This window comes from Miscanthus floridulus, chromosome 6 (genome assembly GCF_019320115.1).
Source record: "Miscanthus floridulus cultivar M001 chromosome 6, ASM1932011v1, whole genome shotgun sequence".
Taxonomy (NCBI): domain Eukaryota; kingdom Viridiplantae; phylum Streptophyta; class Magnoliopsida; order Poales; family Poaceae; genus Miscanthus; species Miscanthus floridulus.
In genome coordinates, this window is record NC_089585.1 from 29941875 (window position 1) to 29968664 (window position 26790).

The following is a 26790-nucleotide window of genomic DNA, read 5'->3' on the forward strand; positions in this document are numbered from 1 at the left end:
TTTTAGAAATGATGATTGATTCGTTCTTCTATGAACAAATAGTGAGGTGGATTGCGAAAACAGAAAGATTTCATATTGGAGGAGACAAGCTCGAAAGGGCACAAATGGCCCGAAAGACACACCAACGCTGATGTATGCTAGGTATACTCTTGGATTTACCTTGCATTACACGGAAGTAGTGAATGCATATATTCCTAGATGGAATGAGGATGTCTTCAAATGAAAATTTAGACGGGAAGAAAACATTACAGAGGACATAGATAGGTAACTAACTCAGAGTCACTATGGCTTGCAATAATAATACCTACGATTTAACTATTTCTATATATCGCTGATCGTGAATCTTGCCACAGACGCTTAAGTGGACATCTTATTCTACAGTATATGTCTACGTGGAATAGATCAAAAGCCACACATATTTATATAGTGAGTATAACACTTTGTTTTAAGTTTTTATGAAAGATTTTTCAAGAGACGCAGTATTACCCATGCGACATGCACTAATATTGACATATATATTCGAGCCTGTGTACAGGATGGTATGGAGATGGGCCGAAACTTATTCGTAGATTTATTGGCGCACGAAAGAAATGGATATCGGAGATTTCTTTCTGCCGATATAAAGCATTATCTTAGGCGCATCACGAAAAGGTCTATAAAGTAGAGTTTGTAAGCCTATGACGCCGCGCTCTCCATGACTGTTAATTTTATAAACTTTGCTTTTTAGATTAACTGTCACTTTAATATTGATGCATAATTTTTACAATACTGTTATTTTATCGTGCGATCCGTGTATTTTATTACAAACTATTAGCTATTCCGTAGTCATGCACGGGCACGCTACCTAGTATTAATAATAGAATAAAGAATGAAAGAGTCTTCCAACGAGGTCACTTTCTTCTGCTGTCAGCCTGTCACCACCCAGCTGATTTTTCCTCGATCCCAAGTGTGACTCAACACCCAGTAATATAAGTTTAGAGTTTGTCTATCTAATACCCGGCTGCCGGTAACACCTGAATTTTTCCCCCATAGATACTGTTTATCTTCCTCCTCTCTTCTCTTTCTCTTTGGCACAAATCACAAGTAACAAATCATAAATCACAAGTAACAAATCATAAGTAATAAATCACAAATCACAAGTAACAATTTTTTTCTATGAAATGACAGAGATAAATTTGGTGGTGGCACCGGAGTTGGGGAAGAAGCTCGCCGGACATGAGGAAGATGCCGGGGACGGCGGCGGCGGCAGCGCAGGGACGGACGAGCACGAAGGCGGCGGCGCGGGGACGGGCGGGCGCAGGCACGGGCGGACGTGCGATTCTGCGGCAAAAAAATTCATGTGCCACCGGGTGATAAAATACCCGGTTGTTGTATAGCATTACCGTAAGTTTATACGTCTCAGAATAAGGTCAGTCATATTCTTTGATTGCTCCCCTATGGCCCTATATCACAATTTTTTTCTCTACTACTGAAGAAGAATAAAAAGGAATGTCGTCCCTTAATTTACTCCTGTCAATTGTCATGCACCAAAGCGTCGCATCTTCCTTGATTTTCATCAATAATGGCGTTTCGAGTTCCAGCACGGACCGTCGGCGTTCAAAGATAGCCGTGCATTTTGCTCCTTCCAAATGTCCCAAACTACCAATGCAAGAGTATTGAGCTATTGGCGATTTCACCCCTTTGGTTGGTGCTCCTGCAGCCTTTTCCTACAATCCACTGCCACACCTTTGACCATTTGAAGGCTTTGGCATCGTCTTGTTTTCAAGAGGGCGCCCAAACTTGTTGATTCGGTGATCCCCTCGCGACACACCAATTGGGCACCGGCAATCCAGAACCGATTCTAGAATGGTAGTTAATTAACCATGCAAAAAAAACCCTTTATATATGAGGTGCCCAATTGTGCCACATCAAGGTATGAAGGTAAGTGTTGACAGAGACTACAAAATGTACCAACTATACCAATTGAGCGGAAGACTCTCCATCAGCACTGAGTCTCCAAGTGTCTTAGTCTTGTGTTAGTTGGATGGCATGTACTTAGTCCCAAGTTCCAAAGCGTCACAAATTCCACGATTTGCTGCATAGAGGTAATTGCTTGGACGTTAACGCCTGTTGCTTGCATTGGCAATATGGCATATCATATATGTACCGAGCTAACTAATCTCGTCGGTAGCATAGGCACGACCTCTATCTATCCTGTCAACTCAACTGTGGCCAAAGTCCAAGGTACTATGTGGGAGCTCTGAATTGAGAGACAGCGATCTTCGACTGTTATCACTGCGTACTAAAAGAAAGCCTGCCGAAGCCCCGGAGGAGAATGCACACTCGTTTCGGATACTGATCCACCAAATTTTGGCATTCCGTCATCGATCTAATCATCTTTATGATATGATTTCACTTTTTTACCCTGAATAATACGAGCACTCATGTCAAATTGATACGTGCGCATGCATGGGGAGCAGGAATTAATCAATCATATCTTCGGCTGCTGTCGTCAGTCCTCACGGCATGGAGTAGTTCTTTTATGAGATCTCTACCCAAACAGTTGATCAAGTGGTTGCTATCAATTTTATCACGTCCCATCGCATGAGTAATAAATCTTACTCCCTTTGTTCCAAATTATAATTTACTTAGCTTTATTCTAAGTCATATTTCTCTAACTTTCATCATGTTTATATAAAAATATATAAACATGTACAAGCTCAAATAAACATACCTTCTAGACATATTTCGTCAGTCACTTAATAAAACTAATTTGATGTTGTAGATGTTGGATGGTATTTTTCTATAAACTTAAAGTTAAAAAATTTATTTAAGACAAAAGCTAAAGTTAGCTATAATTTGGACCAGAGGGAGTAAGTAACTTAAACAACTATTCCGAGAGGAGTAAGTAGAGGCTCCAAGTGCATGCATGGCAGCTTACCCAAACTGAAACAAAATCACATCTTAGTCCTGTTTGTATATCTGTGATTACAATAATCAAATTATATAATTAAATTTTGATCCAAACATGATTGATTAAATAACGTATTCTTATAATCAAATTTTGATCTAAACTGGATTGATTATATGCCAGATTATTATAATCTAAACTCCTTATTACCATAACCCCATAATCTAGGTGAGACCAGATTTTACGGGATTATGGGTGTTAAAAGTCTAACTTGCCCTAATCTATTGTCCAATGTGCCAAACTAAAGGATAAGATAGAAATTTTGCACTTTAACTAACCATAGTCGATCATCATAATCTAGGGATCCAAATATTCTAATTATTATAACCCATAATCCTGATTATAATAATCCTATATATAATCTAGATTATAATAATCCAACGGTTATCCATAGATTCTGTGGCTATTATTATCAATGGTGATTAGACATTAGAGTGAACTGAATTCATAGCCATATGATTTTTTTTGAGAATTTCTAGGATTCATGTTTCTTTTCTAACTCGTATTTCTTTTCTAACTCGTATTGTGATGATTGATTAGAAGCCCCATGGGTAAAATTTTGTTATAATTTTAGGACTTCTCTTTTTTGTTTCTAGCGTGATTTGTATTTAGTTGAAACCTAAGATTAATTATATAAGCTCTCGTTGCATCTATTTCTATGACATCATGAATCTACATTTTAGCTTTGACCCTTTGATCTTATTAGTTGATGTAATTTTTTATCCATGTGTTAAGTTAGAAACTCTAGTACTAATTGTATTTTGTGATTTTTTATTTATTAAGAAAGATTTTTGGTTTAGGCTACACTTTTATTAGTTACTATAATACCATAAATAGTCTTTTCAGCCTATACCTTGGCACTCAAGATGTTGAATTTGCTGTATTGAAGAATTATATGTATAGTAGTATTGATTATTTTCAAAAACATAAAGTGCTTAAAATAAATTACAAATATTAAAATGATATATTATTTTAGTCGAAATGTATAAAATTATTTGGAATAGCAACATAAAAAAATTATTGCCATAGAGTATTAATACAATTTAAAATGGACTATCAGTGTCATATTAATACATGGTTTGATAAGAGAACATTTGTCCACACTTGATAAACCATTAAATAAATATTTATCGAATGTTTACTTGATCTACATGGTGTCATGTAGCACTATGTTCATTTTTAAATTAGTACTCGTAGAAGTGGGTAATTAGAAATACATATAGTGCGCTTTTATTGAATTATTTCTATACTAACTTATAATGGTATTTATACATAGATTTGAGAAATATTTTAGTTTATTTTTCATAATGGTACTCTCCATTTCAAAACTCGCGAATATACTTTGGTTTTCAAATTTTACATGCGTGTGTTTCACTGCCGTTTCAGAAAATTTCAAACTTTTAAGTATGTCCTCTTAGGGGGTTTCAGGATTCTATTGAGTAGGGATTTGCATGGAATATTCTTCCCTTTCAAGAAACAGTATGGGTAGACTCCTTAGAAGATCTTTTTAAAAAACATTAAAATGTTTGTGTAGTCGCTTTTGTTTTTGTGCAAAACAATTGAACATATAGAACTCTTCGACATTATGTCATTGCTGCATTGCCTTGACATTTCTTATTATCATTTCTACTTGCAGAAGTTACTGGTGCACCAATCAACTACGCCAAAGAAGTACTTAAGACTGCATCCTTCGAATATTTTCCATTCTACATTATTATATATTAATATAAACTACCTCCATGTCCCTAAAAGAAGTTGTTTTTGATATCGACATGGTCTCCAAAAACAACTTTGATTGCTACTTTTTGCTATAAAATATTTATAAAATATAGCAAATGTATACTTTTATAAAACTACGTTTCGAGATGCATCTACTTACATCACTTTCATATTTTCAAACTCAACCCAAAAAAATTATTTGTAGTCAAAGTTTAAAATGTTTAATTTAAGACAACCTCAAAATAACCTCCTTTATAAACATGGAGGAGTAACTCCTTGCAAAATACTCCCTCCAGTTCTTTTGTATGGCGTTCCGACCAACCAAGTATCCCTAATTCTACATTCAGGCTAGCTGTTGAGAACGCGGTTCATTGAGCAAGGGAGGTAGTAATAAAGAGAGGGGTTAATAATATGACCTATATCTCAATCATCTCGTTACATCAAATACAAGCATTATTGGTCAATCATATGACCTGTTCCTACCCAATGTTACATGGTACTCAAGTTGACATTTGGTTTGGCAGTTGTTTCTCAGAGGTTCCAACAAGGTCCTCCTGCATTCTTCCGCTGTTTCAGACTTTCTCAGCACACAATGTCTAAGGCAGTAACATTGTTTATGCCTCTACAAGAGAAACTTAAGGCATAATTCTTGGTTAAGTAACTGATCAATCATGTCCGTGACCAATTACTGCTAAACTTGTTGCCTTCTCTTGGATCTATGCAGAATACAGTGAGTAGAGCTGATCTCATAGGCAGGAAATGCTGGACTGCTGCTGCTATATTTGAACCGTCACCAACCTAGAACGAAAGAGCGAGCTTTCAACTACCAGAGCCACTCCAGCGTTCTAATCTCACGTCATGAGTATTATTACTTGCATCGTCATGCACGATGACAACAACAATCACCAATGTTGCCGAATGCTGAATCAAGGGTTCATAGTTAGAGAAGAAGAGGTTTCATTATGTAAAAAAAGAGAAGAGAAGAAGAGGTCTCGTTATCTTAAAAAAAAAAGAGATGAAGAGGTCTCAGGCAAGAACCCAGTTTATGAAGTTCTTCATATGTATGGTTCTACACTTATGCAACAAATCTAGTTTCACAAAGTTTTGGTGTACATAGTATGGGGATTTGAACATCCACTGTCCCACTTTCAGTGACACAGATGGATTTGAACTTTTTGCGGAGTAGCTTGTCATGCCTCATACATGATTTTATTTGGCTTCGTTTGAACATTGTTTTCAATTTCATATATGCTTCCGTTTCATCCTGTCACTTGATTAATTGTGTGTTCTAGTCATTACTTTGTTTGAATATTGATTTTGTTCAACCGAATTCCCCGCATGTTGTCATAAGCATATTGTGTGGACCGTAGTCCTTTTAGGAAATCTTAACTAGAGTTGAACGACAAGAATGCTACACGTCACTTTTGCCACATTCCACAAGCAAACTAATAAGTAATGCGTTAGTATCCATATGAATACTATATTCAAACTAACGCGGTTGCCAGTGAAGTTTCACCACCATCTACCAACCATTGACGCTGGGCAGAGGTGTGCTTAGTTAAGGCTCGGTCTGGTACCTGCTCGCTCCATGTTTTTCACGTCTGCTTCACATTTTTCTACCAAACAAATGTAGCTCCACACAATTCTGCTCTAGAAAAAAAAGATGAAGTTATGAGAGCATTTAAACAGTGCTCTAGAAACTTCAGCTTTTTTAATTTGTGGAGCTTCTCCGCAATGAAGTTTGTGGAGCAATCTCAAACAAGCTCTAAATCAAATAAAAGATGGTATATGATAGGGGCAGGGGTGTGCTTTGTTAGATCTTATTTCTTATATGCTCCACTGGATGCAACCCTTTTAGTTGCATAGAGTTCTTACCAAAAGATCATGTCAACCTCTTTGTCTTTGAGATTTTATTGAGTTATACAAATCCTGAAAGAGAAATAATAGAAAATAGCTTAGTTTCGTTGCCTTGATGTTTCCAAAAAAATGAAATATAGTTTTACCTCTTCTAGGGAAGAATTTATTAGTCATTTTTATAAAATGAAGACCATGACCAAGCGAACAAATTTAGAAATTATTCCTAGTCTTTGCAAGTACTAGGTAGCGTGCCCGTGCGTTGCTACGGGACAACTAAACTTTTATACTAAAAACACACGGATCGCACGATAAGATAACAATACTATAAAATTAAATACGCGTGTTAATCCAAAAAGCAAAGTTCGTGAAATTAACAGTCACGCACAGCACCGCGTCGTAGACTCACAAACTGTATAGACCTTTCCGCACGACATGGAGGCTGTTGGCGTTCGCATTGCCTCAGGTCATTGCGTTGCAGGTCAGCTTCGCCGCGCGCGTGTCGCCGTCTCCATCACCTCCGTGGCACATCAGCTAGCGCCGCCAGCCGCCGCGCCTCAACCATGCGCACCGCACGTCGCCTTCTCCACCCACTGCATAGGCCACACCTCGCCTAGCTGTGGGCTGCCGCAGCGTCGACACCCTAACCTCGCGTATGGGTTAGGACCGTGCTGGTAGCGACGGCGGCCCTGCACTTCTTGCTCTGTAATGAGACATGGATTTCCTTCCTCAGTTATAGCCTCTTCCATGCTAGAATTCTCATGAACTTCTTTAGATTCAATAGGACTAACACAATCAGATTCTTCACCTAACATGAACTTCGCTCAGTCATTCAGATAGGAAGAACAGATATATGATAAAGATATAAAATACACATGCTGAAGATTGTACCTATTATGGGTCTCAAGTACATCTCTTTGTGCTTCAGAACTATCAATGCTATAATTATATATTCAAATCCAGATTAGTGAAGTCTATCATACTGAACACACACATGCATTCTACAATGCTTATGAAATATGATAGCACGTAAATCTAGTTGAGCTGTGGCAAAATAAAGAAAATGAACTAATATTACTTGTTCATTTGTACAGCTAGCAAGCAAATTGAAGAATTTTATTGTGCCCATTTAACAGTCCATAACCGCTTAAGTTCAGTTAGCTGATATGGTCTTCCTAAAATGCAGGCTCATCCATCTCCATGGACCATGGTTAATGTTATTACAATTACGGTAAAATCTCTTTCTATAAAGTAGTAAAGGATATTAGCATGGACATATCTTGTTCCAAATATCCCGTGGATCTAACTGTACATCTGATGGATGCACTCGTCAAATGACCAAGGTCAGCAAACACTGCTTCACTGCCTGAAAAGTGGAAAGTAGACCTGGTGATTAAATCCTAAATGGCAAACAGGTTATAAAAAAATAGGAAGAGGAAAAGGTAAACATCATACATCACTCCACTGTCATAGAAAGAAGGATCCCTCCTAAAGCAATCCATCCATCTTTACCTGTCTTTTTAAAGAACTTAACCATATAATATGGAGACAGAGATTGATATATATTTGGGTTCCAATGAAGAATGTTGTATAAACCAATTCCTCCAATGGAAAGCAGCCAGATGATTACAATTGGTGCAAACATGAATGTAGTTCTTAGTACCCTGGTGTTTGCAAGGCAAATAGACCAACCAACACAATGCACGAAAGGAGAACTACAGAACCTGGATAGGACACAAATTGCATGTGAAGCACAACAGGATCAACTTCTGAAGTAAATAAACTGGTTGGTGATTGTAAAAAGTATGCCAGAGAATCTCTAAATCATAAAAGGTAATCTTCATAAAAGACACAGAAATACAGAAAAAATCATGGTCAAATGATAGAAGGTGGATGTATCCAGAAGCAAAAAAAAAAAAGGAAAAAAACAGGGATCCAAAAGAAAAATTGCACTATAAAAGCAACAAGTGAGTCAAGACAGAAACAAGGGGTGCATGCAATAGAGCCAACAAGAATATGATATAATCCACGGATAGCAAGCACAATACTTTTAAAAATAATGAGTACTGTGAGATAGTAATGTCCAATTTCTTAGTACAACGATCAAAATCATCAATATTTATTCAAAGCACCGGAAGAAATTCCAAACAAAGAGCATAAACCCCAAGTGAACCCTTCTTTTCCAAAAGGGATTATCAAATGTATGCTAACAGTGGCTTATAGACCTGCAATGTCTAGCGACTTGAATTGCACACCTTCACAATCGTTCACATGGGATTCACACATTCTTTGATCCATAAAAAATATTTAACTTCATATATGTTGTATGAGAGATGGAACCATCCTAAATAGGAAGTACAGTACTTGAGTGTCGTAGACATACTTGTCAAAAAGACCAAGTCCGATGATAAGATCCACAAGATTCGAATTAGCCTTCCACAAGTTGAAAGTGTTTTTTTTCCAGACAAAGCTTTGATGATACTGTCACAACACATAAGTTCATTAACTTCGCAGAATTTTAGTACTTGTCGAATATAATGATCAAGGGCGATACTTTGAGCAAGAACGCTTGAAATTATGCAAATCCTATCCGTGTCCAAACTTTTAAGAACTATATAATCAAGACCTCCTTTCATCCATGCTGTCAAGGATGGTTTCTCAACCACTGCATAATCTGTTCATGCAAAGTAGATGGCACTGCATCTTTACAAAGAGTCAAACAGCGAAATTTCAAGGGGCATATGCCAAAGCATCACAGTGACCAAAAAGCAGTGGCAACTTATTTCTGCTAAACAAAAATGCACACAACGCACAGCCTAGGCATGCGATGATTCTCTTAAGTTGAGTTCTATCACAGTTACCAAATAGGATCTTGAATATAAACGAAGGCACTGTTTTCTGTCCATGCAAATGTTATCAAGGAACACAAAAATGGAGGCAAGTAAAAAGCAGTAAACAGACACAGTTTAGCAGTGAGCAAACTGGGCATACCATCTTTTCTCGTCTCTGGAAGCCATCCTGAAGCATGCTTCCTAATTATATCACTACGTAAAAAACGATTTTTAGCAATAGGTCGAATTTTTTTGTAGGGGCGGCTCGTGATGGAGCCGCCCCTACAGTGACGTGCTCGGGTGCCTAGACACCAGCCGCCCCTACAAATGAAACAGCAGGGGCGGCTGGTGATACGAGCCACCCCTACAAATGGGGTCTGATTTGTAGGGGCGGCTCAATCACCAGCCGCCCCTGGAATTTCTATTTGTAGGGGCAGCTGGTGTTTGAGCCGCCCCTACAAATCCGAGCTATATATATATATATATATATATATATATATATATATATATATATATATATATATGGCATTTGTAGGGGCGGCTCAATCACCAGCCGCCCCTACAAATGACCCACATATAAAACAGCTGCAGCACTTCTTCCTCCTCAGGTCACTCACTCCAACCCGTGAAAGAAAGGTGGAGAGGCCTTAGGCACCTCCCAAAAATTGCTCTACTAAGGGGGAAGATTTTGGTCTCAAATCCTTTGGTGGAGAGGTTGTAGAAGGTAAGAAAATACTATTCCACATTTTTTTTGAAGTTTTAATGGTTAGGTTAGTGAGTAATTAGAGTTTTATTTTTTCTCTCTCTTCTATGGTGCTTGAGCTACTTATAAAGCAAATTAGAGCCAAGTTTTAAATGTACTAGGGTAAATTAGGGAGGAGAACAAGATCAGTACCTTATTTGGTCCATGTTTTTTTATTTTAGTGAATAATTAGTTAGTTTTATGGATGTTTCATGTGCATGTGGATCTAGATCTAGGGTTTGATTTTTTTATTAATTTTGTTTTTGTTAATTTATGTTTGATGAAATTGGACTAGGATTTGTATGAAAGATATTGGGTAAAGTATAATTATTGCTAATTGTTGTCTTTGAAATTATTTATTATAATCAATAAATATGTATTTTAATTATTTATGGATAAATGGGTCCATTAATTAATTTTTCTCTACCATGGTGTGTTTTTATGCTTCATGTAATTATATTAGATTTATATTCATATATATCTAAAGTATATACAATTATTCTCAAGTAATTATTAATTTGATTCATTTTTATATATATCTAAATAAGTAGTCCTTTAATGTTTGTTTTGTTGTTGTTGTAAAAGATGGAGTACAGGAACTCTTGGATGTATGGTTCGTTAAGGTTCAAGGTAGGTTTCCGTGAAGAGGTAGACAAATTTATTGAAGCCGCAAAGAAGCATGCAACGACATTGAAAGAGAATAAGGATACAATTATTTGCCCATGTAAAGATTGCAAGAACCGTATGGCATGGACAAATGTGACTATCATCAGATCACATTTGATTATGCGAGGATTTGTTGAGGACTACACAGTGTGGATTCATTATGGTAAAACGGTTATTGTTAACGACGAGGATGAGGAGGAATACGACAACGAAACCATAGAATCCATGTCTCAATATTCAGCAGAGCTTGATGCACGAAGGGATTTTGAGTTTGGTAATGAACAAGGTGGTGATGCTGGTGGTTGGGATGGTAACGACGAAAATGGTGCCAATAATGATGGTGGAGCATGTGTCGGGGATGAAGATGATTTGGAGGACATGATTTGAACCCTTGGACTAGAGATTTTACTAAATAGCCCAAAAGGTCTAGAAATTTTGGAAAGGGTGACAAAAGCATCGAAGGAGACTGTGTATGGTGTTGAAAAGGGTTGTCCGACACATTGGACATTGCTATGTTTTGTGCTTGAGCTACTCATCCTAAAGGCTAAGTACGGCTGGTCAGACTATAGTTTCAATGATCTATTGCATCTCCTGTCATAGGTGCTGCCACAACCAAACTCAGTTCCCGCCAACACATACCAAGCGAAGAAGGTCATAAGTCCATTGACAATGGGGGTCGAAAAAATCCATGCATGCCCCAACCACTGTATACTTTTTCGTGGCAAAACATTCAAGTCACTAGATAAATGTCCCTGGTGTGGGGCCAGCCAGTGCAAGAACAATGACCTTTACAGTGGTGACGAACCCTCCATGGGAAAAAAGAGGAATAAAAAGGGTACAAAAAAGGTGGTACAAGAATCTTAGCCCCCAGAGGACACTCCATTAGGCAACGATGCAAAGCAGAGAAGAATTTCTGCCTTGGTAATGTGGTACCTGCCAATGACCGACCGCTTGAGACGTATCTTCCTAAACCCTAAAGAAGTCGCACTCATGACATGGTGGGATGATGAGCGCAAGGTGGATGATGATAAGATTGCACACCCGACTGATTGTAGTCAGTGGCAAAGGTTTGATGAGAAGCACAAAGAATTCAGCGATGACCCAAGGAATGTACGGTTTGGCTTGAGCACCGATGGAATGAATCCCTTCAATAAGAGGATGAGCGACCACAGCACATGGCCAGTGATCTTGACCATGTACAACATCCCAACATGGTTGTGTCAGAAGAGGAAGTACCTTCTCCTCACTATTCTTATTTCTGGCCCTAAATAACCAGGCATTGATATAGACAAGTTCCTCGAGCCTTTGATGCAAGAAATAGAGAGGCTATGGAGGCATGGGGAGCAGATGTATGATGCGTTCTGAAAGGAGGACTTTATATGTAGAGCAATAATATTTGTTACTACCAATGATTATCCCGTGTTGTTTGCTTTGTCTGGACAGATCAAAGGAAAGACGAGATGCTTGGTTTGCTAGGATGGTACTACATGGGTGTACCTAGATGCATCCAAGAAGATAGTTTACCTAAGAAACCGACGCTTCTTAAAGACAAGTTACAAGTACCGCAACAAATTATTCTTTAGATTTTATGACAACGCCCCGGAGATTGAAACCCCTTAGGAGAGACGTCATAACGGAGAACACATGTATAGAATAGTGAAAAACATACGTGTTGTCTATGGAAAGAAGAATCCTGATGGGACAAACAGAGATAGAAGCACACCTCCTATCGAAGGCATACCTTTCAAGAAACAATCGATCTTCTTTTAGTATCTGCCTTATTGGCCAGACTTGGAGGTCCCCCATGCCATTGATGCTATGCATGTGCAGAAGAATGTCCTTGAGAGTCTCATTGCTACCTTGATGGACATAGGCAAGTCAAAGGATGGTCTGAAGGCACGGAAAGACATGGTGCAGCTAAACATGATGCCACAGCTTTACCTGGTACCTAAGGCTAATGGAAAATACACTCTGCCCACGGCGTGCTTCAACCTAACACCAGACGAGAAGAGAGGTATATGCACTTTCCTGAGGAGGATCAAAGTCCCGACTGGGTTTTTAGTAAATGTTAAGAAGCTAGTGTCGATGAAGGACTTGTCAATAACACACTGCAAGGCTCACGATTGCCATGTGATGCTGACAGTGTTTCTACCTATTGCAATCAGGGCTATAAAGATAGAGTTCTTGAAAATGGCCATCACCCGCATGTGCTACTTCTTTTCAGAGATCTCACAGAACACGATTAGCAAGCAAGAGCTAAGTGCCCTACATGAATTTCTGGTGGAGACACAAAACCAACTAGAGATGTGTTTACCTCCTGCTTTTTTTATATAATGCCACATCTCATGATTCACATGGTTCATCAGATATAGGCGATGGGCCCTTGCTACTTGCATGAAATGTGGTCCTATGAGTGGTTCATGTCGGCTCTAAGTCGATACGTGCATAATCAAGCATACCCAGAGGGCTCCATGATAGAGGGTTACAGTACTGAAGAAGTCGTCGAGTGCTGTCAAGAGTACTTAAAAGTACAGAAAGGGATTGGTAAACCCGATTCTTGTCACAAGGGAAGGCTGGCCGGGAAGGGCACCAGTGGTAGAAAAGTGTTTATTGACCATGATTACAAAGAGGTGAGTCGGGTGCATTATAGTGTCTTACAGAGTACATAACTGATGCAACCGTACATTGATGAACACTTGGCTACCATTATGGCGAAGAGAAATGGCCGTTCGGATGATTGGGTCATGAAACAACACAAGCAATGACTAACTACATGGTTGAAGGACCAAAACATACCGCCTGGAGAAACCACAGACTCTATTACCATCAGTAGGTTAGTAGAGGGGCCATCGAGACAGGTGACATCTTGGAATGCTTATGACATTAATGGGTATACGTACTATACCCATGCAAAGGATAGTAAATATGTGAACCAAAACAGCGGCGTTCGAATAGAGGCTCTCGATGGATTAGGGCGAAAGATCCAATACTTTGGCATCATTGAAGAGATATGGGAACTTGACTATGGAAGGGATAAAACGGTGGCTCTGTTTCGATGCCGCTGGATCAAACAACACCAACTGAACGAGATCGGGTTGAGAGTCATGGACCTCGAGAATTTATGCTACCAAGATGACCCTTGGGTGCTCGCTTCACGTGTCGCATAAGTTTTCTATATGTCTGACCCACAAAGTAACCTCCCCCCGAAGAAGAAGACAAAGCACGTGGTTGCCTCCAGGAAATAGTACATTATTGGAGTTGATGGCGTGGACGATGTTGAAGCTTACAATAACTACGATGAGATGCCACTATTCATAGACTTTCCTAAGAAGATCAATGTTGTGGAAAAGAACCTCCTCAAAGACATATTGCCATGGGAACAAAAAGGTGTCAAGGGGAAAGTTGTTACAGTGGGCTAGCTAGTTGTTGAACGTGGAGTGTTTGTGTAAGTGTGTGTTTGTAAAACTTTATTTATGCATGCGTGTGAGACTATATATTTATGTACGTGTGTAAGACTATATATTTTTGTATGTGTGTAAGACTACATTTATGCATGTGTGTGAGACTACCCTTTGCAACATCTAGATGACTCTATTTAAACATCCACTATATTACTACTAAAACTTTATGAAATCACTTAACACTTTATGAAATGAAGAAATGACCAAAATAAAAGTAGAAGATCTTGATGAGTTATACAACTTTTATATTCATCACCTTTACAGCTGAAATCATTTAGTGTATGAAAATCAGGTTTGAAGCTGTTATTTTCTAAAATTTAAAATTTGAATTATTCAAAATTAGTGACAAATATAGATGACTAGACTAAAATAATAGAGCATGATTTAGAAAATTTTAGGAAAAAAAACAATCACATTTGGAGTTAGTATGAGAGAGAAAAACTAGTTATAAGTTTTAGCCACAGATTAAAAAGAGAAATCACACTTGTTCATCATTGATCATCATGAACAGTTATGATTTTTCTTTTTAATCTCTGGGCAAAATTTGTAACTAGTCTTTCTCCCTCATACTAACTCCAAATGTGATGATTTTTTTTCTAAAATTTTCTAAAATCTTGCCCTATCAAGTTAGTGTGTTGATTTGGTCATTCTTTTCATTTGACAAAGTTTGAGCACTTCAAATTTTCAAATTTAAAAAAAAAATAACAAGTTCGAATGAGATTTTCAACCATTAAATGATTTCAGCTGAAAAAGTGATGAATATCAAAGTTGTATAACTCATCAAGATCTATAACTTTTATTTTGATCATTTCTTCATCTGACAAAGTGATAGTAAACATTATTTACAAATCAACATGTTTCTCGTATAGTTCATGAAACTATGAGTCATATGTGTATTTATAAACAATGTTTACTAATACTTTATCACATAAAGAAATGACCAAAATAAAAGTTATAGATAGTGAGTAGTTCAACAACTTTTATGTTCATGACTTTTATTGTTGAAATCATTTAAGGTTTCAAAATTTTATTTGAAGTTGCCATTTAGTGAAATTCAAAATTTCAACTATTCAAATTTGGTCAAATGAAAATATGATCAAAATAAAAGTTGTACATATTGATGAGTTCTACAACTTTGGTATTCATGAGTTTTTCATCTGAAATCATTTACTCTTTCAAAATATTATTTCAAGTTGAAATTGTTTGAATTTCAAAATTTGAATCATTCAAACAAAGTCATATGATAAGATGACCAAAATAAAAGTTGTACATGTTGATGAGTTGTATAACTTTTATGTTTACAACATTTTCATTTTATTTCATTTAATGTCATAAAATTGCAGTCGAAGTTTTAAAATTCAAATTTTTAATTTTTTTTGTTTTCTAGATTGCTTTGACCACAATTATTTATATATATATTTGTTTATATATAGAATAATACAAAATATTATATTTGTGCATATACATAATTTTTTATATTATTTTGTGTTTTTATGATATAAAAAATATAGAATTTATTATTTAAAAAGTAGAAACTATTTGTAGGAGCGGCTGGATCAGGAACCGCCTCTATAAATGGATTTGTAGGGACGGCTGGATCAGAAACCACCCCTACAAATCATCCCGCCTATATAATCAAGGCTGCACACGGGAGTTGCCTGTTGGGCGCTCTCTTCTTCTCCGACGCCGTCAGGCTGCCTCCCCTCCCCGCACCCGCGCGCGCCCTCCTCCCCGACCTAGGGTTTCTGACCGGCCGACGGCGGCCCCATCTTCGCACCCGCCCCGTCGAGCTCGGCTTCCTGTTCCACTCCAGGAAGTGGGATCCACCGTCTGCACTGATCTCCGTGGAGGCGTACGTGTACCTGTAGTCGACCAAGAGGATCGTCGGGAACATCGGCACCTATGAGTCAGCTGTGCTCGGGGTGGCCAACGCCAGCCAGCTGCAGGCGCTGCGCTGGTCCAGGCCCAGGCGACCCAGGCCCAATGTGAGTTCATATCCACTCTTTCCTACTTCTCAATTGATTTCAAGTGCTTGTTCGATTCTAGTGTAGCCACCTCTGCTATGCGCCCCTTCCAAGATCTTCTAATCTTGTGAAGTTCTGCTACTTCTAGAACAACTCCTCGCTAGCTAAATCTTCTATAGTTGTCTCAAGCAGTTATCTTTTTTAAGTTTAACAAATTTATAGAAAAATATATATAAATATTTATATGCACTAAAATATATTTCATGGTATATCTAAAGATACTAATTCCATGTCATAAATATTTGTTATTTTTAATAAATTTGTTCAAATTTTAAATTTTTTGACTTAAGACAACTATAGAAGATATGAATTTGCTCAAAGACAGATGGAGCAGCTAGTACAATACTAAAGGTTTGTTTGGTTCAACTGTGAGCTCTGAAAAAGCTTCCGTGAGCTATGTGCTACGAAAATTATGTAGGCTATTTGGTTAAAACAACTATGAAATCTACTCTCTCTTTACCTTTCTTGAAATAAACTGTAAAGCAGTGAAAAATGTCTTCCTTCAAAGCCAAAACTAGAGGTCCAAGGTGTTGTGAAACTTATACTGCATGAGAGCAATTGCTTTTTCTGAAAAAGCAGTTTCTAGTTCTGGCCATTTGGTTGGTGTTCTACTTTATGGCAGTGTGAGCATTTTTTAGAAGCTGAACCAAACAAGTTAATTCAAGTTATATGTAGTGAATAAACTTGGTATAAATTGAAGTACTCTATTTTTTTAAAGAAAACACATATGTAATTAGAATCCTTATGTTCTATGTCTATTGCACATATATCATGACTTACTTGCTTTTTGATGAAATAAGCAAAACCAGTTCAACATTGTTGTTTTGAGAGAACTCTAGTGTTAGACTATACATTATTTACGCAATACCTCATAATTTAAGACGCCAAGTTCTACGTGCATATTGCAAAATTTCACATGTTGCCTTTTGAGTGAGCATGATAAAACAATAGATATTGCAGTTTACGGTTAACAACAATTTCAGTTGATTTGTTTCAATGGAGCAAAACCTAAAAAATGATTACAACCAATGGCCCAAAAATTCCCTCCAATTTGTGTTTGCCTGCCCCTATGCGCGCTATCTTGATTTGTTTACACACAACAAATTATGAAGAAACACACCCCTTAAATTTTCCACAATTAACTAGTCTCTCAGTGGTGGTGTCTTATACCCTACTGATTACTAGTCATAGAGGTGGAAGTGATTCGACCACCCGCCACTTGTTACTACTCGTGCTGCTGCTGCTCTCCCCGTCCTTGCCGCCCGCCACCTGCCCGTCCTTCCCCATATAGCTGTTGATCGCGGCCACGATTGCCACGGAGAACTTACTTGGGTCTGCCATGACTATGCCGACATTGTCCGGCAATGCTGCCATCTTCTCGTTGCTGCTAGTGCTCCAAAATGGCCTCTTGCTCCCTGCTGGCAGACCGGTCTTGTTTGGTTCAGCTTCTAAAAAATGCTCCAAAACGACCTCTTGCTCCCTGCTAGCAGTGTGAGCATTTTACAGCTACTCCTTTTTTTTGGGATCTCCACTGTTGCTTAGAGTTGCTTAGAGTTGACAGCGGCTCCTTTGTCTGTCTCTCTGTTTTTCTCTTTTGTTAAGTTTTTTGGGGATCTCTTTTGTGCAGACCTCTATTCTCTCTTCTCTCACCTCTCTTCTCCTCTCTTCTATCTTCTCCTCTCTTCTCTCTTGCTACTCCTAAGTGGATGCTGCTCTTACTCTACTACTACCACTCTACTGCTACACTTACTCTACTCAACTACTTTCTACTTACTACTACTACTTGCTACTCCTAAGTGGCTGCTGCTCTTACTCTACTACTACCACTCCTTCTCTGTTTTTATTTTGCTTATATACTGCTGGTGTGTAGTGGCTGCTGCTGCTGCTGCTACTACTACTTCTACTACTCCTACCACTACTACTACTACTCCTACTACTACTCCTCCTCTTACTACTCCTACTACTCCTCTTACTACTCGCTACTCCTAAGTGGCTGCTGCTCTTACTCTACTACTACCACTCTACTGCTACACTTACTCTACTCAACTACTTTCTACTTACTACTACTACTTGCTACTCCTAAGTGGCTGCTGCTCTTACTCTACTACTACCACTCCTTCTCTGTTTTTATTTTGCTTATATACTATTGGTGTGTAGTGGCTGCTGCTGCTGCTGCTACTACTACTACTACTACTACTCCTCCTACCACTACTACTACTCCTCCTCCTACTACTACTACTCCTCTTACTACTCGCTACTCCTAAGTGGCTGATGCTCTTACTTTACTACTACCACTCTACTGCTACACTTACTCTACTCAACTACTTTCTACTTACTACTACTACTTGCTACTCCTAAGTGGCTGCTGCTCTTACTCTACTACTCCACTCCTTCTCTATTTTTATTTTGCTTATATACTGCTGGTGTGTAGTGGCTGCTGCTACTACTACTACTCCTCCTACCACTACTACTACTCCTCCTACTACTACTACTACTCCTCTTACTACTCCTACTACTCCTCTTACTACTCGCTACTCCTAAGTGGCTACTGCTCTTACTCTACTACTACCACTCTACTGCTACACTTACTCTACTCAACTACTTTCTACTTACTACTACTACTTGCTACTTCTAGCTACTAACTGTTGGCTGATGTTGCTTTTTTGCCAAATGTCCCAGGACTAGCCCAGGACTTGTTGTCCTGTCTTTTGCCATCAGCTGCTGCACTATGTTTGCTAAGCAGTTGTTGGTTTTTTTGCCAAATCTCCCCTCTCCTCTCCTCTCCTTTGTTTTGCCGATGATAAAATTGTCCAAGTCCATACATTATATGGAATATGAGCTGATGATCAAGAACTTGTGAGGAACTTGGCATCATTAGCAGCCGCCCCTACATTACCTTCTCCTCTCTTCTCTATTATGATGCCTTGATGCTCCAAGTTCAAGATCAGATGATGATTGACATATTTCTGAGGCCTCTACCACTGCTACTACTCTTTTTTATATATGTAATCTGTCATTATAGCACCTACTACTACCATTCTACTGCTAAGTGGCTGCTGCTCTTATTCTACTACTACCACTCTACTGCTACAATTACTCTACTCTACTACTTTCTACTTACTACTACTACTTGCTACTCCTAAGTGGCTGCTGCTCTTACTCTACTACTACCACTCTTTCTCTGTTTTTTTGCTTATATATTGCTGGTGTGTAGTGGTTGTTGCTACTACTACTACTCTACTCCTACCACTACTCCTACTAGTACTCCTCTTGCTCCTACTACTACTCCTTCTCTGTTTTTTTTTCTTATATACTGCTGGTGTGTAGTGGTTGTTGCTGCTATTACTTCTACTACTCCTCCTACCACTCCTACTACTCCTACTACTACTCCTCTTACTACTCCTACTACTCCTCTTACTACTCCTATTACTCCTCCCTATACTTGCTACTCCTACTGCTACTCTTCTTTCAGTGATGCTCCTACTACTACTCCTAAGTGGCTGCTGCTCTTACTCTACTACTACCACTCTACTGCTACACTTACTCTACTCAACTACTTTCTACTTACTACTCCTAAGTGGCTACTTCTAGCTACTAACTGTTGGTTGCTGTTGCTTTTTTTGCCAAATCTCCTAGGACTCACCCAGGACTTGTTGTCCTATCTTTTGCCATCAGCTGTTGCACTTTGTTTGCTAAGCATTTGTTGGTTTTTTGCCAAATCTCCCCTCTCCTCTCCTCTCCTTTGTTTTGCCAATGATGAAATTGTCCAAGTCCATACATTATATGGAATATGAGCTGATGATTAGGAACTTGTGAGGAACTTGGCATCATTAGCAGCCGCCCCTACATTACCTTCTCCTCTCTTCTCTGTTATGATGCCTTGATGCTCCAAGTTCAAGATCAGATGATGATTGACATGTTTCTGAGGCCTCTACCACTGCTACTACTCTTTTTTTATATATATAATCTGTCATTATAGCACCTACTACTACCATTCTACTGCTAAGTGGTTGCTGCTCTTATTCTACTACTACCACTCTACTGCTACACTTACTCTACTCTACTACTTTCTACTTACTACTACTACTTGCTACTCCTAAGTGGCTGCTGCTCTTACTCTACTACTACCACTCCTTCTCTGTTTTTTTGCTTATATATTGCTGGTGTGTAGTGGTTGATGCTACTACTACTACTACTCCTACCACTACTCCTACTAGTACTCCTCCTGCTCCTACTACTACTCCTTCTCTATTTTTTTGCTTATATACTGCTGGTGTGTAGTGGTTGTTGCTGCTATTACTTCTACTACTCCTCCTCCTACCACTCCTCCTACTACTACTCCTCCTCCTACTACTACTCCTCTTACTACTCCTACTACTCCTCCTGTTACTACTCCTATTACTCCTCCCTGTACTTGCTACTCCTACTGCTGCTCTTCTTTCAGTGATGCTCCTACTACTACTCCTAAGTGGCTGCTGCTCTTACTCTACTACTACCACTCTACTGCTACACTTACTCTACTCAACTACTTTCTACTTACTACTCCTAAGTGGCTACTTCTAGCTACTAACTGTTGGTTGCTGTTGCTTTTTTTGCCAAATCTCCTAGGACTCGCCCAGGACTTATTGTCCTGTCTTTTGCCATCAGCTGCTGCACTTTGTTTGCTAAGCAGTTGTTGGTTTTTTGCCAAATCTCCCCTCTCCTCTCCTCTCCTTTGTTTTGCCGATGATGAAATTGTCCAAGTCCATACATTATATGGAATATGAGCTGATGATCAAGAACTTATGAGGAACTTGGCATCATTAGCAGCCTGCCCCTACATTACCTTCTCCTCTCTTCTCTATTATGATGCCTTGATGCTCCAAGTTTAAGATCAGATGATGATTGACATGTTTCTAAGGCCTCTACCACTGCTACTACTCTTTTTTGATATATTGTTGTTTTATAGGACTACTTTGGTTTATAGCCCTTTTTGATTTCTTATACCTTCTCGCGTACCTAAAGCACACTTTCTTGCATCTATTAGAACAAAGCACGAAATAATGTCGTGGATGCCAGACAGTGCAGCTCGATGCCCCGAGCATGATGAGCACCCAACCAATGAGGAGCAAGCACTAGAGGACCAGCTAACTCAGGAGCAGTTCGATAACGAGTTAGAAAAGGATCTAGAAGTGATGCCTACTCAGGAGCAGTGTGACGAGGAGGAAGGGGGAGCAGAAGGAAGAGTAGGAGAGGCTGCTGAAGGCGAAGAAGAAGAGGATGATGATGATGATGACTTAGAAGAGGGATATGAAAGTCCCGAGGATCCTTTCCCACATGAAGCCAGAAGGAGGCCAATAGAGGAAGATTTAGACAAGGATTTTGACCCGAACAAGGAGGTAGGGAAAAAGCCTTAGCTTGTAAATTTTGCTAAAGCTTTGGTTGTGTTACCTCTGCTAACACTTTGACCTGTCGTATATACAGGTCCCTCCTGAAACTCGAAAAAGATGACGTCGACGTCCAGCGACATCTCGCTGGACGAGACGGAGTAAAGGAAAGGAGAGCAGAGGCAATAGCCATAGAGATGGATCACGATGCCTCTACTCCACAAACTCAAGACACAACCACGACTACCAAGCCTAAGAGGAAATGAGGAGATAGAAAAGGAAATCTATATTCAGATAAGGCATGCTATGTGATAGCAGAGGTCGGGCCAGCAAGGGAGATCCTTGAGCTAAAGGAATTAAGAGAAAAATTCAGTAATGTGATCAGGGCCCTAGTAAGAGATAAATTGAACCCAGCAATCCCTAACTAGAAAGAGGTACCAGAGAACACAAAGAATGCACTATGAGATAGGTAGCTAAAGGTCAATTTTAGATTTCTGGAGGGCAAGCACAAATTGGTAAAAAATACTATCAGGATGATGGGAGAGTCATTCCAACATTGGAGGTCGGAGCTCAATACGAAGTATATCCAAAAGGTGTTAACTCCTTTCAATGAGTTCGGCAAAATAACTCCTAGTCAATGGGAGGAGCTCAGTGGCTCAGAAGACTTCACCGGAGGCATTGGAGCTCAGTGCCCGTAACACCGAGCTGGCGAAGAGAAACAAACACCACCATCATCTAGGCCCCGGTGGCTACTATGCCAAGGAAGAGCAATTTAGGAAGATGGACGAAGAGGCCGTAGCTGCTGGGAATATCGATGTGATGAATTTGAAGGTACGCTCAAGGAACTAGGATATATGCGAGGAGTATAGAATCATCCAGTAGTAATCTTAAGTTTGATAAGCCAGAGACCCAAGAGGCTGGTATCAAGGATACTGAAATATGCTGAAGACAAGCAGAAGGGCTCATTCAATCCTTCTAGAGAGAGGGACGAGCTTAGCCTTGGCTTGGGAGTCAAGGAGCACATAGGCCACACCAGGGGGCTAGGGAAAAGGATGACCTGGAAGCAAGGATTCAAAGAGGACAGGCACATGTACAAAAAACATGGCCGAGACTGGGAGACTAGTCTTGAGCTCGAAGTGAAGGCTCTAGTTGCAAAGGCACTAGAGGAGCAAGGACTGTCTATGGAGCCACGGATATTAGAGACGCCGCTGGGAGAACTAGCATTAGTTGGCAGCCCTCCGAAAGTTCCTAGCAGCCAAGGTTCCACTACTAGCCACAACCCTAGTCGATCGCATACGGGAACCAACTAGTTGCACCTTGGTGTTTCTCAGCGGTCGGCAGAACACTAGTGATGGAGGTGGCAACGGGTGTGGCACATCCTCCCAGTGGCTTACACCACAATAATAAGATACCTCCAGACTACACTAGGGTCGAGGTGCATATAGTGAAGCCCGAGTTTCATGCAGTGGAGGATAGACTATGCAACTCCCTGAGGGGCTGGTGTTACTCGGAGATGTTATGGGGCAGTTCATCCTCTGGCACAAACTAGGACATTATATTGACTGCTTCTTCACCTGCCTCCCCCTCTCCCAAATTTGGAGCGAGTTGTTGAGGTCGGGAAGATATTTTCACCGTCTCGTGACCCCCACATTCCTGAGATGCCACATTCTTCCCCACCTCCTAGCGAGCATGTGCCTAATGAGATGCCACAACCTTCTCTAGCTCGTACCGAGCAAGTGCATCTTGAGATACCATAGTCTTCTCAACAAGCACAGCCGATACATGAACAACGAGTGCCTCCTAAAGAAGCTGCAGCACAAGAAGATGAGGACGTGCCTGTATGGAAACTTCGAAAGAAGCATCTAATCACCATAAGGCCAGTTTATGTTTCGATCAAAGACGTCTCATCGATGTCCAAGTGGTATTCCCATGACCAGTTCAATCCTGAGAACAAAGTTAAAAAGTCCCATCACGGGGTTCTAAGGAGGCCATCACTAGCAAACTCCACCAAATTGCAAAGCAGTATCCAAATATTGATGCCATCAAATGGTCAAAGGATTGCCCGAAAATATATGAAAGAGGCAAGCCCTTCCTACCAAACCGGGACATCCAGCGCCTACCACTTGGAATGAGAAGGTTCCATGATTGGTACTTGCGTGTTCTCCCAATGAGCATAAATATCATACAAGCATGCTTTCCCACCGGCACATTTGGAAGCCCAGCTGGGAAAATTGTCTTTGACTTCAATGACATGCAAACATGCTTTCACCTGGGAGAAATGGAGATGAATCTAATTCGCACATGGTGCCTATAAGTCCTTGTCCTCTCGATATGATATGAATATAATCTTTGAATTTTGTTGTAACTAACCCACTGTCGTGATTTATAGAATGCAAGTGCACATTGTCAAACAAATGCCAAGTGTGAAAGCCGGATATGTGGACCCTCAAGCTATAGCCCAAACAAATTTTAATTACCCTAAACGGTGGACACTTGATGCCAAAGAGCTAGCTGCTGCAAAGACTCTTCGGGAGAAAGAGCACATCCGTACGACGAAACTAAGGGAAGAGTCCTTTAAGGTTGCGGCATACATTGCCCTGGCTTTCAAAAATCTCCAACAACACTCTACTATATGGCTACCATACAACTTTGAGTAAGCTCAACTCTATACTTAAAGCTTTGTTCGATATATTTTATTCGATGCAAAAGAGCTTATCTAGTTCTATAATTAAATCCATGCAGCAATCACTGGATTTGTATAGCCGTCGATGTCGGGAGGAGCATGGCATGGGTCTTTGATTCATTAGATAAGGACACGGTGACATACAAAGACTTCATATAGATTTTCAAGACGTATACATATCGACAATCATTATTAGCTTATATGTTTGTATACATACTTGTAACGTTCACTTTTGGATACTAACAAGTTGTATTTGCTAAAATAATTCGAATAGGGCATTTAGGTTCTATGTCACTAATCATCATGGAAGGCATGATCCAGCAAGGAAGGAAAAGCTGGCTATAAAAACACTATATGTGGTAAGTGTAACTTACTTCTTTAGTACTCCATTACATGGCTGTCAAAAGCATTACTTAACATTTTTATATGCAAAACACACAGTGCCCCAAGCAGAAGCCTAGGAGTATACATTGTGGATACTATATATGTTCTATAATGAGTAACACTGGTGCCTACAGGAGACACCCCTTAAGGGTAAGTTTGAACCTCTTCACCCATAGTATAAAAACTTCGTAAATGGTATGAAATACTAAACCGAAACTTTTCTCTTGTAGTGGAGAGAAGAGAAAGGAATGAAAAGAGACCCATACAAGGATGACCAACTCTTAGAGCTCGTCGACAACCTTTGCAACTTCATATTGGACCAGATTGTACACGTCAGAGGCGCCTACCATGACCGAGAGTCTAAGTTAGGTACAAATCCTCAGTACCAACACCTTCGTGAGACTGAAAGGCTAGCTCTAGGACGTTGATAACAATGTGTATAGAATTTATATATTTAATGATGGATTGTATATATTCTTGTGAATTGGACTTGTAATTGTAGTTTATATAATACTCTTGTGCTTGTAGTCGCAGTCGCGGGGCATTCGGCAACGTGAACACTGGTCACGGGGCGTTCGGCAACGCGAACGCGGTTCGGAACGCTGGTCGCGGGGTGTTCGGCAACGCGAACGCGGTTCAGAATGTTGGTCGCGGGGCGTTCGGCAACGCGAGCGCGGTTCGGAACGTTGGTCATAGGACGTTTGGCAACGCGATTTTGAATTGTAAATTTAATTTTTTTTTGGTGGGAAAACGTACTGTAGGGGCGGTTCTAGATTGAACCACCCCTACAAATACCTGTTTGTAGGGGCGACTGGTACTACAGCTGCCCCTACAAAACGATTTGTAGGAGCGGCTGGTAATACAAGCCACCCCTACAAATAGATTTGTAGGGGCGGCTGGTAATACGAGCCGCCCCTACAAATCGATTTGTAGGGGCGACCTGGGAACCACCCCTACAAATGCATGATTTGTAGAGACCCTTGCGTAGGGGCGGCTGGGCAAACCGCCCCTACAAAGGGTTACCAGCCGCCCCTAGAAATGCTTTTTGTAGTAGTGTATCAAGATGGTACTCAGCTTCATGATCAGCAATGCTGAAAAGCACAACAGAAGCATACTGGAAAATAATCTCACGTGGGAACTCGGAGTACCGAAGCGCAATGTAGTTAAGCGAACAGGTCGATGGAGGTACAATATCATTCCCATGCTCCGCTTGCATGCTCTTCAGATCAATGCTGCCATGGCGAGGAGGAAAAATTGAAAACACGTTATTTTAGTTCGTAGCGCCAATTGGGCATTGGCATCTCTTCATAATAGCACGGTAGCACCGAATGTTTCCTCGCTGATAAATCATCAAACACCTATCGAGCAAGCGCTGGAGCGGCGCTGCGTGCTTACCTGGTGGAGAGGAAGTAGGCCTTGACGGGGATGTAGTGTGCCGGGCCCTCGTCCTCCTCCTGTGGTGGCGCGGGCGCCGGGGCCGACTCGGTCCCCGCGCGAATCCAAGCCCAGTGCGCCAAGCCGCCGAGGCCCGACTCACATGCGTCGTGGGGCGCGATGGCCATGGCCGCCGAGGCCGACAAGAAAAGCCTCGAGAAAGGCGATACGTGAGCGGCCGCGGCGTGGGACCCCGCTGATCTAGCACCAAAGGACGGGACACAGCTGACGATGGGGATGGGGAGGGGGCGCCATCGGATCAACAGGGTGATGGGGAGGGGGAGCTGCCGGATCCCAGGTTGAGGAGGGTGCACCGCCGGACCTACAAGGCGTTGGGGAGGCCCCGAGATGGCCGACTCCCATGGTGGCGGCGGCCCCTCCCACCGGCGGCAGCGGCGGCTCCATGGCGCTGGGATCGAACCGTGGCTGCGCCCGCGTGGGGGTGAGGGGGGAGGACCGTCGGGGACCGCTCGTGGGTGTCGTAGCCATGGGGGCATGAATCAATTCCTTCTATTTTCCTGGTGGCGTTCAATGGCTCAGTTTACATCTATTGCACGGTGGCATACGATGAGGTGTGATCGCCTTGGTCCCGCATGGAGTGGCATTTTCAGGGAAAGGGTGGGGAAGCGCCGGGCGGGATCGCACGCTTCGGCCCGTCGTGTACTCACGGGATCGC

The 26790-nt window shown here is 40.6% G+C and overlaps 1 pseudogene; it reads right to left on the reverse strand.

The window, feature by feature from the left end:
* Positions 1-8238: 8238 nt before the first annotated feature.
* On the reverse strand, positions 8239-26611 carry LOC136460434 (protein RETARDED ROOT GROWTH, mitochondrial-like; annotated as a pseudogene).
* Between the last annotated feature and the right edge of the window lie 179 nt (positions 26612-26790).